We start from the raw sequence: 18480 nt of genomic DNA, 5'->3' as shown, positions 1-18480 counted from the left end.
TTTTATTTCCTTTCTGATGCATAAATAATAGCTGATTCCATGATCCAACAGATGTTTGCCTCAAAAGGAAAAGTACCTAAACCTGAAAACATTAATGAATTTCACTAAAATAACAAAGTAGGAGCATGTATGTCTATAGATACACAAGTACATGCACACATACTCATTTTGAATTTTCAATGCATAGGTTTAAAACATCTCAGCATAATATGTGTTTCACAATATTTGTTGAAAGTCTATTACTCTTGGACTAATCAGACAATCACATAATTACAAGTAGTTAATTATTTATGGTTATATTCTATGTATTGTTCCAAACATACATATGCTTCACTTCCAAACCAGCTCTCTGCTAATGTGCCTGTGAAAGTAGTGAAAGATAGTATAAGTCCTTGAATCACTGCCACCCACATCAGAGACCGGGGTGGAGTTCTGTGCTTCTGGCTTTAGCCTGGTGCAGCCCTGGCTATTACAGACCCACTTGGAGAGTAAACTAGCAGATGGAAAATTTCTCCCTTTCTGTCTCCTTCTGTGTGTGTGTGTCCCTCTCTGCCCTTCTCTTTCTCTATGAATGCAACTCTGCCTTTCAAATAAATAAATCTAGATTTTTAAAAAATCCACTAACCTCTTGTGACACACAAGTGAAAAAAATCTTAAATAAAAATCATAGTCAGAGGCCAACATTGTGGTGCATTGAATTAAGCCACCTGCTGTGATGCCAGTATCCAATATGTGGAAAGTTCAAGTCTCAATTGTTCCACATCCAATCCAGCTCCCTGAAAATGTACCAAGGAAAACAGTAGAAGATGGACCCAGTTACCAACCTGGTGGGAACAGAAAACGGAGTTTCAGGTTCCTGGTGTGGGTTTTGGGGGATGGAGGAATGAAACACTGAATTGAAGAACTCTTTCTCTTTTTGTCTTCCTCTCTCTCTCTCTAACTTTGTCTTCCAAATAAATAAAATAAATCTTTTTTTAATTCGAGTTAAATATTATGGTGCAATAAAACATTTTAATAACACTTTTTAAATTGTTAGTTAACATCTAAGATTGTACATAGTTATGTGACACCATGTAAGGTTTTGAAACTTGTATGCACTGTGTAATGCTAGTCAGAGTTAAGTGTGACTATCTCCTCTTTCACCGTTCCTTTGTGGCTGAAACATTCAAAATCCTTTTTCTAACTTTTAAAAATACACAATCAGTATCATTTTCTAAGACAATCCCTCAGTGAAATAAAATGCATGTAGTCTTTTGTCTCATCTAACTGCAGTGTGCCATCCATTGTCCAGTGTTTCCCTGGCCCTCTCCATTTTCTATTCTTCCCAGTATTTAGTAACCACTGTTCTCAACTCCTGGTAGTCATTTGCAGGTCAAAAACTTCATGAGAAAGGAACAATAAACAGAAATAGAAAATCATGGGAAAACATGAATTTATCATTTTAAAGCTTTACATTTTGTCGACTACATAAGAGAAATCATCTAAGAGGGAGGCTCAGCAAGACCATTCTTTTTTTGCAGTAAAGGTTTAAAGAATGCCTTCTCTTTGCTGCTTGTCTATCCTGGCTCATAGTATATTAGAAAAAGAGAATGAATAATGCAAAGAAAGCAATAACAGAAATCCTAAATTCTTTCTCAACTACATTATATAATCATTACTTGCAAAGGGAGTCAGCATGAAAATAAGTTACAGACTCCTATGAATAGCTACAGTAGGACAGGGAGTTTAGGTGGAAGATTAAACCCAAAGCAACAACAACAACAAAAGGAATTTCTGGCTGTTACCAGATGGAATTGTTAGTGTCAAAATTTAGTTGACAGCCTTTATATTTTATTCTACCCTGACAAAGGAAGTTAGGCAAAAAATGAGTCAGCTACCAGCTTATGAAAAGATATTAAGTTCATAAGAAGTTGGAGGCAACTACATAATGCAAGCAATAAACAGTTCGCTTTCTGCTACAAAAGTGCTGCACATTTTCCCACATGGAATATGATCTCTGGAAAGTTGAAACCTTCACAGCCTATTGGCCTCAACATACCACATTAAAAATGAGAACATTCCAGTATATAGCTCCATAATAATAAAGGGATATATTTAATCAATTTCATCATCTTCATGAAATTTGATTTTTTTGTGATTTATACAATACTAATTGTTCATTACTTGAGATCAAATCTAAATCAGAAAACATTAGTCTCCCATAATATTATGTTCTACCAGTAAAATACAATTACCCTTCACTTGCTTTACTAAATCTAACACATTTCAGGGAATTTATCCAAAGTTTATGTTATCTTAAACCAGTAAAAGGCACCTCATATCTTAAGGCCGATTTTTTATCACTCTGACTCTGACTGTCTATAGTAAACATCATTCTCTTCCCAACTCCTGGTAATCATTTGCAACAGTTCTAAAATTTGGTGAGAAAGGAATAATAAACAGAAATTTAAAGCCATGTGTTTAAAATTTTAAAACATGCAATTTTAAAATATGTGTTTATCATTCAAACGCTATGCCACATGAGAAAATTTGCTGTTTTCTATGTTTTCAGAATATGTGTTGCCAGTTTCTGAGATGTTCATATAAACTTATTTATTAGTGGCATCTCTCAGTTTTCATGAATAAGGACATGATTATGTCTGTCAAGCAATATCCGACTATTTCAATGTAAAGCTCATCTCCAGAAATTAATGTGTTTACATTTATCCAGACATTGCTTTACAAGTTTCTTTGATGCCACTGACTCATATTATATAATGAATGTATCAAAAGAATTAACGGTTCTTCAGCTAAAGCATCTAACACTCAACATTCTAGCATCAACTTCAAGATATAATATAACACCTTCTGAAGTTTGCTGCATTCTCAGAACTATCACATCATTTGCACTTTATAGTATAATGTAAGGGTATAGTGCACTACATAGTAATATCAATGAAGTTGATTTCTCATGGCTTTTAATTCCAGTTTGTATCTTCATCATTTGTGTATTTATTTTTAAATTGCTTAGGAATAATATTGTTTTAATTTCTTTAGTGATTGGGAGTTTAGTTTTAATTCCACTGCTGGTTGTGTTTGCTGTTTTCATTTAAGGTATATTGGATTTTGTTCTCATCTTGAAGTTTGGGTTCACTCCAGCAGGAGATTTTGAATGGAAAAAAAGATTTATTTATTTATCAAAAAGTCGCAGTTACTGAAAGAGAAAGGGAAAAGAAAAGAGAGTTATCTTTAATCTGCTAGTTCCCAACCCTAGATGACTGTAACAAGTGGGACTGGGCTAATCCAAAGTCAGAAACTAGAAATTTCTTCAGGTCTCCCACGTGAGTGACAGGAGCCCAAGCCTTTGGGCCATCTTTTGTTGCCTTATTGGGCTTTTAGCAGGGAGCTGGATTGGAAGTGAAGCAGGTGGGACTTGAATCAGTGCCTACATGGGATCTCAGTATTGTTGGCAGTGGCTTCACTTGCTATGCCACAGTGCCAGTTCCCTGTATTAGAAACCTTTACCACCAGGTTTGAGGATGTGCCTCTCCAAAAAAGATTTTGTAACTATTTCTGTTAAGTACTCTAGTGAATGTCACGTTAATTTGTGTTTGAGAGTTCCCAGGCCTCAGGTTATACACATTCAAGTCCAAAATCTAAAGTGAAGGAAAGTCAAGTCTAGAGTATCCTTTGTTTTTGGTCTCTAGTGATACCACACTCACCTTTGTGAACTTACTAAACTATTTACATGACTAACTATTTTATTCAGTATTTCCATTAGAATCACCAGATATATAGATCATGCAATCTGCCATATTGCCAAAAAGAAAACTATCATTCATCAAAAATAGCATACTTTTTATTTCTAGGCATTTCATCATTTTTTCTTACTTCCTCAGTTTAATTACAACTGACTTTCTAACATCAATTACAAACAAAAGCTATCCAAAACAATTGTGAATGTAAAAAGAAAGAATATAAGCCATTTCATTCTTAGATCAAATTATTTCAGTTATAAACATTATCTGCCAAGTCTCTGAGTATCATGATTAGATGTGTTCAATCAACTGGGGTGTCAAATGATATCGTATCATCTTCTACTTCCATGAGTTGAAAAATTAATTGACAAAACCGGCATTCGGAGATACAGCATTATCATGATTTTCAGCAGAATACAAATCAGCATGAAAACATAACTTAGAACAAACTTAGCCCTCCATTGCGATGTGAGAGTCAAATCAAGGTTGATCAGCCCCAGAAAAGTCCTCCCTTATCTCTTGAAATGACCTTTTCACTGCTCCTAGCCTGATTTAGAGTCTTACCAAGTTACATGCAAAATTGTTATCATTATCTCCTAAAAGCTGCAGTGAGACTAGCCTAGTTTCCCTGGAAGGCTTTCTTCAGTCTTCTCTTCTAGCAAGATAAGTTTATCAGCTTTACTTAGAATACAGTTGGTGTTTTCAACATTTGGTATGTGAAGGAATTGCCTAGGGAGCATATTAAAAGCACAGATTCCTAAATCCACCTCCACCGCATCTTGTGCTTTCTGGTCAATTCCAAGGGATTGGGCATGCATGTGTTGATAGGAGAAGAATCTAGCTCTGAGAACATTAAGGACTAAACTATGTCCTTCTAGTAGGAAAAAAAGAGTATTGAAAATTACAGTTATAGAAGTGCTGACAGCTTCACTAGAAGGAAAAGAAATAGCATGGAAAAATTAAGCAACATTTAAAATTTATTGCAGCTTATTGTTTCGGAGGATAAAGTAGGCATATCCTTTATTTTGAAAAAAAAAAATATTTTCATTGGAAAAGTAGACTTACAGAGAGAAGGAGAAGCAAAGAGAAAGATCTTCTGTCTGCTTGTTCACTCTCAAAATGGCCTCTATGGCCAGAGCTGAGTCAATGTGAAGCCAGAAGCCATCACCTTCCTTCTTGTCTCCCACACAGGAACCCAAGGCTTTAGGCTTTCTTTTATTGCTTTCCCTGGCCACAAGCAGGGAGCTGGATGGGAAGTGGAGCTGCCGGGACAGAAACCAGCACCCACATAGGATCCCAGCACATAAAAAATGAGAATTCAGCCACTGAGCCCACTGAGCCATTGCATTGGGCCATGCTTTAATTTTCGAACTCTTTCTATATTCCTTACACAAAGGAGCTCTTCCCACTAACAGCCTCTGCTCTACTGGCAACACATCTTCAAGACCCTCCCTGTGACAGGTAAAATAATGTGCAGCCCTCTGCATCCTATCCCCCACTCCAACAAAGATATCCATATCCTCAATCCCAGAACCTACAAAAATGGACCTCAAATTGCAAAATAGGCCTTGAAGATTTGACTAAGGAATTCAAGATAGGGAGATTGTCCTCAAATATACACAGAGACCCAGTGGAATCTCAAGGGTTCGTTTAGGTGAGAAGAAGCAGAGAGAACGAAAGGCTTTCAGATTGAAGAAATGGAAACAAACAGGAAACGTACAGAAGCTGAAAGGTATAAAACTTCTGTAGATCCACCAGAGGGAATGCAGTCCTGCCAATGCCTGGGTATTAGTGCAGGGAAGCAAATGCCAGCTTTTTGATATCCAGGGCCATGACGCTAATTTTTTCTAATTTAAGAGGTAAAGTACCTAGACATTTGTTACAGCAGGAATAGGAAACAAATATATTCACATTCTCTGACCAGAAGAGACAGGTGCTTCATCTAAAGCAACATAATGTGTTAGTGATCCTAGAACTGACTCAACATCCTTTCTTATATATTAAAATACAAATCCACAGAGATAAATGACATGTGGTATGATAAGGTTATGGGTATTGGGGCTTTGTGTGTAAGGCAGAATTGGAGATGGCCACTATTTTTAAGGAGGGAAAAAGCAATTCTGCATACAGGAGTAGGAGAACAGAGCAGATGTGTAGAATGAAGCAAAAAAAAAAAAAAAAAACAAAAAACCCAGCAATGGTTTCCATGCCGACCTCTATTCAGTAACTTGCCTTTACTTGCACTAACTTGATTAGGATTTTATTCTTTGACATGCAGTGATTCATGACTGGGGAAGAACTCAAATGAAGAATGGCTGTGATGGCTAATTGCATGTGTCAATTTAACTGAGCTACTGGGTGCCCAGCTAAATGTTATTCTGAGAATGTTTCTGTATTTCTGGATGGTATTAACATATGAATCAGTATGTTAAGTAAAACAGAATGCCCTTTTCAATCCATTGACAGCACAAATAGAACATAAAGATAGAGGGAAAGGAAACTTACTCTCTGCCTGTCTTAAAGTTAGAACAAAGGTTTTCTCTTGTCATTAGGTCCACTCTCAAACCAGCAGTGTACCATCATCTCTCCTAGGTGATCAGCTCGCCAACTACACCTATCTGAAGAATCATTCTGCTATTGGGTACATCTTAATCCATTTTAAAATTATTATTCATACAAGATACTCTATTAAGAGCTTTACCAAGTTCAGCTTTTAAAGCTGACAGCACAAAATTGGGCCACCCTATCTGTTTTGCTTCTGGTGAAAGTGTTATAGAGTTGCGGAAGCATACACAGAAGAAGTCACACCATAAGAAGAAAGCCAGAAAGATTCAGGGAGCAGGCTGATTCTTTTCATAGCAATGTATTCTCATGAGAACTAACCAGAAAAGTTCACATCGCCCCTTCAGAAACTAATCACCTTTTACTAGGATCCATTTCTTAGAGATCCCACCAAGCTTTCTGCACATGAGCTTCTGCGGACACACTCACACTATCTCCAGACCATAGCAAATTACTATGATTTAGATGAGTATGTACTCAAATCACTCAGTTAAGCACAGAAAATTGGAAGAAAGGTAATGTATGCACATAAGAAGTAGTTACATTTTCCCAACAAAACTTTCATGAAGGGTGAAAGAAAAATCGTGAGGACCCCAACAGAAATAGAAATGAGGCACCATGACTTTGTCTCAGCAGCACCAAACACTCTGACTTCCCACTCACTCTTCTGTTGTCACGATTCAGAACCAGGGGGGATCTGTAAGTAGGAATTCCTGTACAGTATTCCATTGGTGGAAGTCAGGAGAACATCAGTAACATGGGCAATCTGCAAAAAGATCTGGGATATATCCGACTCTTTTCAGAATTTTGGCATTGAGTGGACTGGGGGGAAAGGATTTCACCTAAGACTCAGGTGGTGAGATTTAGGACAGTTAACTGGTGTCTTAACTTCTAGGCCAAATGCCCACCCCTACTGACTTGAATTAAACTATTTTCATTTTCATACAAATACCTCACAAAAACTCTTCTTTTAAAAGAGAATAGAAACCCCTAAAAGCATGCAGAGGAAAAGTCAAGAAAAGATCATAAAAATTGAAGATTATTATCCATACTTGTTCTAGGAAACTTACTATAAGGAAACGTGATGTTAGATAATAGTAAGCTTTTAACAACAAGACATATACAAATCATCTATGAAACTAATTTAGAGACTGGAGTTATACCATCAGTTGGGATGCCTACATTCCATATTTGAGTGCCTGGTTCTAATCCTACTTCCTGTTATTGAGATCCTGGGAGGCAGCAAGTGATGGACCCTGCTATAATGTTGGAGACTCTGATGGAGTTTCAGGCTCCTGACTTCAGACTGGCTCAACTCTGATTACCACAGGCATTTGGGGAGTGAAACAGAGGATAAAAGATTTCTCTCTGTCTGTCTCTCCTCCCTCTCCCTGCCTTTCAAATAAACTTCTGCAATTAATTTAACGGATACCCTACTTTTCTAAATGTAAGAAATAAAGAAATGAATAAAATAGCCTCTCCTTCAATGATTAAATTTCTTTTTTATTATTTTTTTATTGCATTTCATTTTATGACACCGTTTCTTAGGCTCTGAGGTTCCCCCAATCCCTCCCCAAACCCTCCCCCCATGGTGGATTACTCCACCTTATTGCAGTATTGCAGTTCAAATCCAGTCTTGTTTCTTTCATTGTAAGCTTTACCATGCATAGAGTCCAGCATCTTATTGTCCAGATCAATTAAACAGTTTCTTGGGGAGACCATCTCTGGTCTAAAGGCAGAGCTGGCAGAATATCGTTCCGACCAATTAAAAGCCATAACATAACACCAACAACAGTTTACAACATTATGGAGTTAATTGACATGGTATTGAGTGACTGATATGTTAGAAAATGCAGGTTCTTAACCATATCCTGTGACTACTTCGTTAACATTTCAATTATAGTTTATATACAACCGACTTCTATCCACCTTAAAATGGCTATAGGGTACTATTCAGTTGTCTCGTGTCGATTTTCATTTTTGTATTTAGCAGTTTATTGTATTGAAGCATAATTTTTACTGAACTTGGCAGATTTTAGGATAGTCCAAACTGGCTTATAGCTTTAACAAGGCATATGTCAACAGTTGAGGCACAGAACAATTTTAGGAGGGGTATGCAGAGAAATCTTCAATACCCTAGTTAGGAGTAACTTATGTTCGTATCCTATCTAGTAAGGTATATGTGAGTCCCCGCTGACCATTTCCTGTCTGGTTCTAAGCTTTCCTTGTTGTTCTCTGTCTATTTTAATGTTTTTGTTGTTTGTTTATTTTGTTTTGTTTTGTTTGGGGGGGTGCTCCAGGGCGACCCTGATAGTCATTGCAGGAGAGGGTGAGGATCCCAGGCACTCCAAGCATGAAATCTGAGCCTAGCGCAGCTTCTTAACCATTATTTATGTCAATCACCTACCCCGTGCCCTCACTTCTACCTCATACATGTTGTCATCCTCAAATGATGACATACTAAAGAATCAAATATTAGGTTGGATTAAATCAAGCATCTCTCTATTAGCAAGCCTTTCTATTTGATTTTTATTTAAGCTACCTTTATCTTTAGGAAACTGATTTTTTTTTTATTTTTTTAATCATTTATTTATTGATTTTCATTGGAAAGTCAGATACACAAAGAGGAGGAGAGACAGAGAGGAAGATCTTCGTCCACTGATTCACTTCCCAAGAAGCCGCAATGACTGAAGCTGCACCGATCTGAAGCCAGGAGCCAGGAGCCTCCTCCGGGTCTACCCTGTGGGTGCAGAGTCCCAAAGCTTTGGGCCGTCCTCGACAGCTTTCCCAGGCCACAAGCAGGGAGCTGGATGGGAAGTGGGGCTGCCAGGGTTAGAACTGATGCTCATATGGGGTCCCAGTGCATGCAAGGCGAGGACTTTAGCTGCTAGGCTACTGTGCCAGGCTCCCTGATTTTCTTTTTTAACTTGAGCCTGTGGTTTATAAGATGATTTTTCTTAAGTCACTTGCTACAAATACAGAAAAGCCCTCTACTGGCTCATTTTGGAAAGTGAAAGTGTGCATGAGCTAGCTGCTTGCTGAACATTTTTTCTCCCTGCCTGGCCAAGCTGAGCCAAACTGCAAATTCTGCCTTAAAATGCCATTAAGATAAGAAATGCCTAACTGTTTCTAGTAGATTTCATTGTTAATACAAGAGACTTGTCAGTTTATAAATCACCTAATCCTGCATTATTCCAAAGATTAGTTTTAATAGCCTAAAGAAATGTTTATAAACATCAAGCTTATTTTGGAAAACTGTATTGAGATAGAAGCTGGCAGATGGGGGAGGAGCCTGCTTGCTGGATACATTGAGAGGAATTACTTTAAAAAGAAAAACGAGGTTTTTGGAAACACATTTTCTAAATAGCAGGGTTAAGCCAGATGCTTTGGAGAAGGAATCTAAAAGAAGAAAAAAAAAATCAGAGGCCTAATGATTTCCCTGTTGTCCGAGTCAGACAGAAACACTGCAGACTTCTATGGCTTATTCCTTGTATCACCTAGCCAGTTTAGAATTTGCTTGTTCTTCCCTTCTCTTGTTTCCATTAAGAAAACATGTAAAAATTAGGAAACAAAGATGTAAGATTTAGAGAGAAATTAAGCAAAAAAAAAAATCATATAATCCATAATCAACATAAAAAAAGGAAATGCCACATAAAAGCTGACCAGCTTTGTATAGCAGATAAAGCTGCTACCTACAACAGCACCATCCCATAGGGACAATGGTTCAAGTCCTGCCTGCTCCACTGCCAGTGCAAAAACGGCAGTGACTTAGCAAAAACAGTGGAAGATGGCCAAGTTCCTGTGACCCTGGCACCTCTCTTGGGAGACCTCAAGGAAACTCCCAGCATTGGGATGCACCCTGGCCCCACCTTAGCTAGTACAGCCATCTGGGGCGTGAACCAGTGGATGGAAGATCTTTATCTCTCCATTACTCCCTCCCTATTTTATTCTGACACTCAAAAAAATAAATAGATGTTTTAAAATGTGTAATAATTGTATAGTACTCCCTTGTTCAGTGCTATATAAAAAAAATTCTCATTTGGTCAACAAATATTTACTGTAGTTTTATTGTCAGATTTTTCTGAATGTAATTTAAAAGGTTTAGCTCAGAATTTGTTTCTTGATGAAGCAGTTGGAAAAGAGTGTTCTTATTTTTCTTGGATTAGTCATTTTTAAATTACCCTGACTGACTTACTGTGCCTGTCTCTGGGTGATGTAAATTTACAGTAAAAAGTCTTACTTCATTGTCAGGGTTGCTGGAACTTACTTAAGGCTCTTTGATTCCAAATACCAGAAACTAACTCTGACATCTTAAGCAAAAAGGAGAATTATCAGAAGGTAAGTAGTTATCACAAAGAACTAACAAGTTATTGTAAGAATCATATTTAGGGACCAGCCTTGTGGCTTAGCATTAAGCTGCTACCTGTAACAGCGGCACCTCATGCAAGCACCAGTTCAAGTTCTGGCTGCTGCACTTCCAAATCAGCTCCCTACCGATTTTCAGGAAAGGAAGGAGATGGTCTAAGAGCTTGGGCCCCTACATCCACATGGAAGACCTGGATGAAGCTCCTGGCTCCTGTGTGGCCCAGCTCTGGCTCTTGTGGCCATTTGGGAAGTGAACCATCAGATGAATGGTGTCTGTCTCTTCCCCTTTCTCTTTTTATCTGATGTTTTAAAAATCAAAGTTAGGTAAATGCATATTCAGTGATTACCTAAGATAAGTGAATCCAAATGTTTCAAATTTCCTTACAAAAACTCAGCTGAAGATGTAGAATCCCTCAAGAGACTGAATAGTTCATATAGCTAACCTTTGACCACATAGGCATTCCTAGGACCACTTCAACTTCCTTTCTTAACTTTCCAAGATCCCATATGGTTCCAGGGATACAATTCCCAAAAGAAAATGTTGTTAGGAAGAAGCTAAACCCACAAAGGTTCTCTACATTGCTTGTTCCATTTTATTCTGGGACTTCAGCAGCCCTCAAAGTAAGAGAATGGCTGCTGTCCCTACCCCATTCCAGTCCCTTCTATCATAAAATGAGAAAGAAATATTAGAGGACACACAGCTTCCTTTATTGCAAATGCATGTTTAGGATGCTGCTTTTGGAAAATGCTCCTGTCTACACACAGGGACCTTTCCCAAGTCTTTTGTCCTCAGTCTCCACCATGCATCCCTTTCAGTTACATTCAAGCCTTGAAGGAACACCACTAGTCCTTCTGGCTCCTGAACATGCACAGTAACACCTGAATACTCAGAGTAACTTTGAGGTCAAGTACACTTTATTCCCAGAGATGTGAAGAGAACCTGCGTCTGAAATACAACATTCAAAAGCAGCTCTTCCTGATAATATAAGATTCTTTGACTTAATTTCTGTGTAAAACGATATTCTGAAGTCCCTTTCACAAAAAATAAGAATTATTTGTCTTAAATGAAGAAAAGGCCTGGTGCTCCATCTAGAGGACATTTTCCATTTTCCAGCTTACAAGACAGAGAATCTGTAAGAAATGCCAGTCCTCTAAATTCTGCTACAATAACTCCATCAACAAGTTCCTAAAACTCAATTGACTTATTGCTAAGAAAATTTTGAAAAAATCCACACCGTATAAGAATAAAGAGTATTTTTCTCTCATCTCCCACTTTCAACTGTTGTTGATTTTCTACATAATAACGTGAATTACATGGGCTGACTTACAGTAGGACCTGAGAGCACCACAACCTCCAAAGGTTGTCACATGATCTTTTGCCACAGACCATGAGGGGATCCCTTAGTAGGGCAGGAGGATAAGAGGATGTTTGTAATCCTGGTCCCGGTGATACCCTCGGAGGCCTCCCAAGAGCTTTCCCCGCAGAAGCAGTAGACTTCTTCACCAAGGGCTTTCAAGGATAGCCAGGACCATGTCCCAACTACCAAAGAGATCACTGGAGATTTGACTGCCTCTGAAGGCCAAGAACCTTAGGGTCAGCCACTTCTCATTGAGTCTCCCACACGGGATTGAAGCAGCCCAGATTTCTCCACAGACTTCAGCGCTACACCAGACCATCACCCACACCCAGGAGCCCCGGATGGTTCTCATGGTGAAGGGAAACTAAGTGGGATGCTGGACTCTGTATGGTGTAAACTTTTAATTAGGGAAGCTCAACGGAACTTGAGCTGTGGTTATGCATCAAGGTGAAGGAATTCATGATGGGGGGAGGGTTTGGGGTGAAGGGGGGGGGAATCCCAGTCATGTAATGCAATGTAATTAATGAATAAATGAATATTAAAGAAAAAAAAATAAAAATAAAAATAAAAAAGAAATTAAAAAAAAAAAAAAAACAAAAAACAAAAAAAAAAGTTTCCTTCTGGACATGGGAGAGCAGCTTTCTCTGTCCTTATCTGTAGCTTTGGTATCCTTTCTTCTTGGAGTGACCATAAGGGTCTCTCAGGAGCCTATGTTTAGCTCAGATAAAGACCACTGTTCTTACTTAAAACTGATATAGAAACTAAATTAGAAGATTAGAGCATCCAGGAAGGTTGGCTGGCCTCTTATGCTAAGCCTGTTCCAATGGCCAAGCCCCCTATAGGGCTATTTGCCAGTCTGCCTTTGAGACTTTGCTAGACTCCACTGAGGTAGGACACCTTTACAGGTCTGATATAGAGTTCATGTCTTCCTCATTTGTTAACTTACTGAGGATTTCTCTGCTCATTTACCTAAGACTCTTTTTTCCCCAAATTGTTACTGTATGGCTTTTAGAGCTGTAATCTGATGTTATAACAGGTGACATTCTTATGTTAAATTTTGCTCTCAAATATCTGCACCAACATCTTAGAATCATAGGATATATGGCTGCCATTTTGGTGGAAATCTCAGTGGTAGAATTTGTTCCAAGAGCAAGGGGGGAGATGTGAGCGATCACACCAGACCCCTGTCCTGCTAGCTGGTGGGCGGGGCTTAGAGCTTACCTGCCTATTGCCTGAGGCACAGCTTCCAGGTCTATATTTGGAGTGTGACCTCCAAGATGACTAGAAGGTCAAGGGGAATACACACGGAACATGATTTCTGACATGACTGAAAGGTCAAGGGAAATAGATGTGTCTTCTAGCCAATTACAAGGTCTTTGGTGGGTGAGGGGTCACCCAGAAGATGCCCTCCCGCCCTCCTTTTCTTCACCTTTAAAACTATAACTTGTGCATAATAGAGCAGACATTCCTCACCAGCTTGTTTCTTGTGGTTCTCATAGCTGAAGAACAGTGTTGCCTCACCCTCGGTGACCCTGGGGCCTGCTGGCAGGCTTAAACCCCAAGACTTTACCATTTATTTTGTTGACAACTGGGAGTTTTATGCATTAAAATAATCTGATATTTTGGACCTGACACAATAGCCTAGCCTAGTGGCTAAATCCTCGCCTTGCATCTATCATATCCCGGCTACTCCACTTCCCATCCAGTTTCCTGCCTGTGGCCTGAGAACGCAGTAGAGGATGGCCCAAAGCCTTGAGAACCCAACACCATGCGGGAGACCTAAAAGAAACTCCTGGGTCTTGGTTTTGGATCAGCTCAGCTCTGGCTGTTGCAGCCACCTGGAAGTGGATGGATGACCTTTCTTATCTTTTTCTCTCTGTGTATCTGTCTTCCCAATGGAAAAGAAAAAAAAAAATCTCAAATACTTCAGTTACCACCACTTACTAGTTTTTACTTTATCAGTGATTAAAAAGCTTTTATTTTTTATTTGATGTATATATCTGACACTAGACAGAAAGGTACATATTCTTTTACACCTATATAGTCCTTCCATATGACCTGCCAGTTGAGATTGAGTTTTATTTTTAGGCATCAGAGTTGCAGCTTGATAAATCTTCACAGTATACACACACACACACTCAACACATAGCCTCTATTTCCCCTACAAATTATCTGAGAAGGTAAGACTCTATCATAAAAGCAAAGAGAGAACTGGGAGGGAATTTTGTGAGGGTCATAGCAGGTCTCCCCAGCTACTGTTGGGCCGCCACGCTCTAAGCTAAGGCAGGGACTGGATGGCAGGTGGGATCCTTCCCTTGATGCTCTTCTTTTGTCACAGGTAGGAAACCAGGAACAAATGGGAGAGTTTGTGAAAACAGAAGTAATTGTTGAGTAGAAAATGCTGCTCTGAGACCTGACCTGTCAGACTGGCCTCAACAAAAAATTTATCCCATGATCCACAGGTATCCATGACTGACAGCATCATGTATCCAAACATCCAAGATGCACAGGTCAGGGAAACAGATTTTTTTCCCTCTTAGAAAGGAAGAACAAGAAGAAAGAGAAAAAAAAGTGTTTGGGATCAGTCTGGACACGGCTTTCGCAAACACTTGGTTACATGGTATATGAGAAGAAATTGTGATTTTTTTCAAGGGATGGATAATGCAGTAACTCATGTATGGATTTCTTCAAAGCAAATCTTATGAGAAAACTAAGGCCTAATGATGTTAAATAATATATTGTAGGCCATAGATTTGAACTAGGCACCCTCCCTGGGCTCAAGTGAAGCCAACATAGAGTTAGATCACAGAAACTGAGCATCAGTTGGTTGCAGAAGGCTCTGGTTGCAGTATACTGGTCGGGTTGTAACAAATTAACTAGTTAAGCTGTAACTCATTTGGTTGGCTGACCAGGTTTTAGCCAAGCAAGTTGCTTTCTAAGACTCAATTCTTTTTTTCCATGAATGCTGTTAACTCACATTACTGAAGGTGCTCTAATTCTGGTTTTTACCCAAGTAGATGCCAGTTTACTTTGCTCAAAAAAAATGTGTGGGTTTTGTTTGTTTGTTTGTTTGTTTTAGGAAAATAAATCTGAATTGAATTTCACTTAGAATTGCTTCAGTAAGTTGAAGATCTTCTTGATTATACTACTGCAATTAATACTAGTAGAGAAACTCCCTCCCCTGCCATCTGCTCAAAGATCAAGATAATTGAGCCAAAGTTCCAGAACCAGGGAATAGCCAAGCTGCTATTGAAACCTACATTTGCACCACCCTGAGCTTCATTCTTTCTACTATGATATTATCATCACACAGCTAGTTTAACATCAAAGATTTTACAGAAGCTGTTGCTCAAAAAAATCTCAGTATCTTGTCTCAGTAAGGGCTTCAATGTTGTTGAATGTTGTTCTTTCATTTTGAAGAACAAGTAACAAACAGAACAAAGCTTTACAAAATGTTACCTTATTTGGTTCTTTTGAGTAAAAAGTGAATATATTAAGAAACACATTAAGTGGTTTTTTAGAACTCACTTAGCTCTTGTTCCAAAATAGTATCTGGGCAGTATCCAATAATTTTAAAGTCACAATATAAAAACAAACTTGAAGATGCATTATGCCAAGTTTGATCTATTCTAGAAGGTAAAAGATAGTGGTCTAAGGTCCATGGAGCACATTCCTTTGTCTCTTCCAAGTCCATGTTCCTCCAATAACAGAAAACCTGCCCAGTGAGAAGCTGGTGGCCCTGTTAGCAGGAGACTTATGAAGGCTCTTCTGTACTGGCCTGGGAAAAGCATGAACTACAAAGTAAAGAAAGGACTATTTTTAAAAAGGAAACACTAAGAATACTACTAACACTAAACAAAACTTGGATTCACTACCAAACTAAGATGGAGGGCTTTCTTTGCCTGTAATTTTAGCAAAACATCAACTCCTTAATTGATTCTTCCCAAGCTGCAAACATTGATTTGACACTGATACTCTGATGTTAAAAAAAAAGTGGGGGGGAGTCCACTTTTATTTCACCTGCTTCTTTGAATTTCCTACAGTAAGTATTAAAATATCTTAAAAATTAATTAGTACAAGAGGGCATCAAAAGTTTGTGAGAAAATGGAGTTAAAAGACAATGTGGAGAGCCAGGCACAGTAGAACAGCACATTACACCACTGCTTCAGATGCCAATATCCTGTAACAGAATACTTGAGATCAAGTCCTGTCTCTGCTTTCCATGCAACTTCTGCTAAGGCGCCTGGGAGGCAGCAGATGATGCTCTGCATGTGTGGCGTCCCGTTACCCAGGTGAGATATCAGGATTGAATTTCTGGCTCCGGGTTCAAGTCTAGCCCAGCTTTTGCTGTCGTAGATGAAAGATCTCTGTCTTTCAAATAAATAAAAATAAACTTTAAAAAAAAGATAATGAGGATTTCCTGTGAACTTTTTGAAGCCCTTCCTACTAGTTGGACTACATTTTCTTGGACTGAGGAGGCTCTTTCTTATATTTCAGTTCATACGCAGGGCACAAACTCATCCCAAACAAATGACTCAGCAAGTATCAGTGGATGCACAGATCAGCCTAAGTAACGTCCAAATATAATTTCAGTGGAAATAATCACTGTAAATGCTATTTTGTGTTGCGATAAATCATGAAAGAACAGTGTTGCTATATGTCCAAGTTTAAAAAGCATAGTTTATAATATGTCAGCCAGCTACCAAAAATCAGAGCCAGAGAGATACCATGGCCAACTCTTAGCAGGAGCCAAAAATCAGAAGACCCTGGGGACCCATGTCTCCAACTGCAAAATTACTGAAGCTACACTGGTGGCCTAGTCAAGCCACAGGAAGAAAGGGCAAGGATATGTTGTTTCATCCATTGAATTCAGCTATTTTCTTCCCCTCCAAGGCTTCCTTACACACTGATGTCTGGTTTCTTAGCATCACTTCATATCCATCCTGAGCAAAGAAAGCTGCTCTAGGAGAAAGATGGAAATCCTCACACCTCTCGCCCTGCAATGACATCAAATAATGGCTGTCAAATTTAGCCTGAACATTCAGAATCATCTTGGAGGGATCCACGAACCAGTTCCTACTTTTAGAGTATGGAACCCAGACCTTAGTATTTTATTTGTGAAGTTCCTCCAAACGAACCTAAAGCAGTTTTGTGTCTGGAAATACTCTCTGGTGAACACTGCACGGTGCGGGCTTTGCAGTCAAGGCTCTTGCAGGCAAATGCATCATAAAAATTCTCTTTTTCTAAGAAATGAATTAATACTAAACAATTTTTGCCAACTGGGACGAGAGAAGTTAGAGAAAGAAAAAAAGGAATGCAACCTTATTCTTTGAAGATTTAACCAACTTCCCAGCTGCTAGATCTTGTTTGGTCAATTGGTCAAAGACTGGATTCTCTTTGTTTTACCCAGAGGCATGTTTGCTATCCATACTTAAAAGAAAATAAACATTAAGTTAAAGACAGTGTTGAGTAAAAAGATTATTCAACTGGGATTTACAAAATCTGGATCATGTTTAGCAGTTAATAATTGTGGGACATGGGACCTTGAACTTGTCCCTCTGTGTATCATTTTCCCACCAGAAAAAAAAAATGAAATAATATACTTCCTTCTTCCAAACTCTATTACTCTATCTGAGCATCTACTTATGATCAAAATATTCTAAAAGATGTAGCATTTTTCTCTCACATTGCCAAAAATGGTGGGGTAGACTTTTCCTCTACGTACTTACACAAAGATACTGCATTAGAAGGAACAAATTATAAAGTCCTTAGAAGAGCATAAACAGATAAAACAATTAAGGCAGTGCTGTGGGAAAGCTTTCTCAAACTAAAATACCGAAAGGTCTGTGGAGGATCGATTGTTTATGATCTTGCTCTCTAGAGACTGGAATTTTTTGGATACACCAGATGGTTTTATTTATATAGCAAAAGTTCAGCTCTAGTGAGGTGCTGTTTGCAAATTCACATGCTAGTAGAAGAAACTGCATTTGTATATGTGTACCCACCCTTGCTCACAGGAGGGATTTTCCACTGTTTCTTATGGACTTCTAAAAGCTTTTTTATTTATAGTATTGAGGAGGTCAACCTTTCGTAACAGGAACAGCAGCCTCCCAATACAGCAAAAGCAATCCATAGCTCCCAACAGGGAACAAAGGATGGTTTCAGCTTTTTGAATTATTTGTTTCCAAGGGTATGAGGAACTTCACTTAATTCAGTCTTTGATGTTCATATGCAATGCTCCCCATATAGCATTATTAAAAATGAAGAAGAAACTCCAGCCCTTTCCCCAACTGAGTATTTCACGCTGCATCCTGTGTCAACTCTTGGCACAGAGTCAGCCTTGTCAGCCCAATTTAGAGTATCTGGCAGTGATCCAATTCATTGTGGCTGTTTGTGGTCCCCAGATCGGATTTCAAAAAAAGAAGGGGCAGCAATCCGGTGACCTTCTCAAGATAGTA

Source organism: Ochotona princeps, chromosome 15 (genome assembly GCF_030435755.1).
Source record: "Ochotona princeps isolate mOchPri1 chromosome 15, mOchPri1.hap1, whole genome shotgun sequence".
NCBI lineage: Eukaryota > Metazoa > Chordata > Mammalia > Lagomorpha > Ochotonidae > Ochotona > Ochotona princeps.
This window is presented reverse-complemented; position numbering follows the sequence as displayed.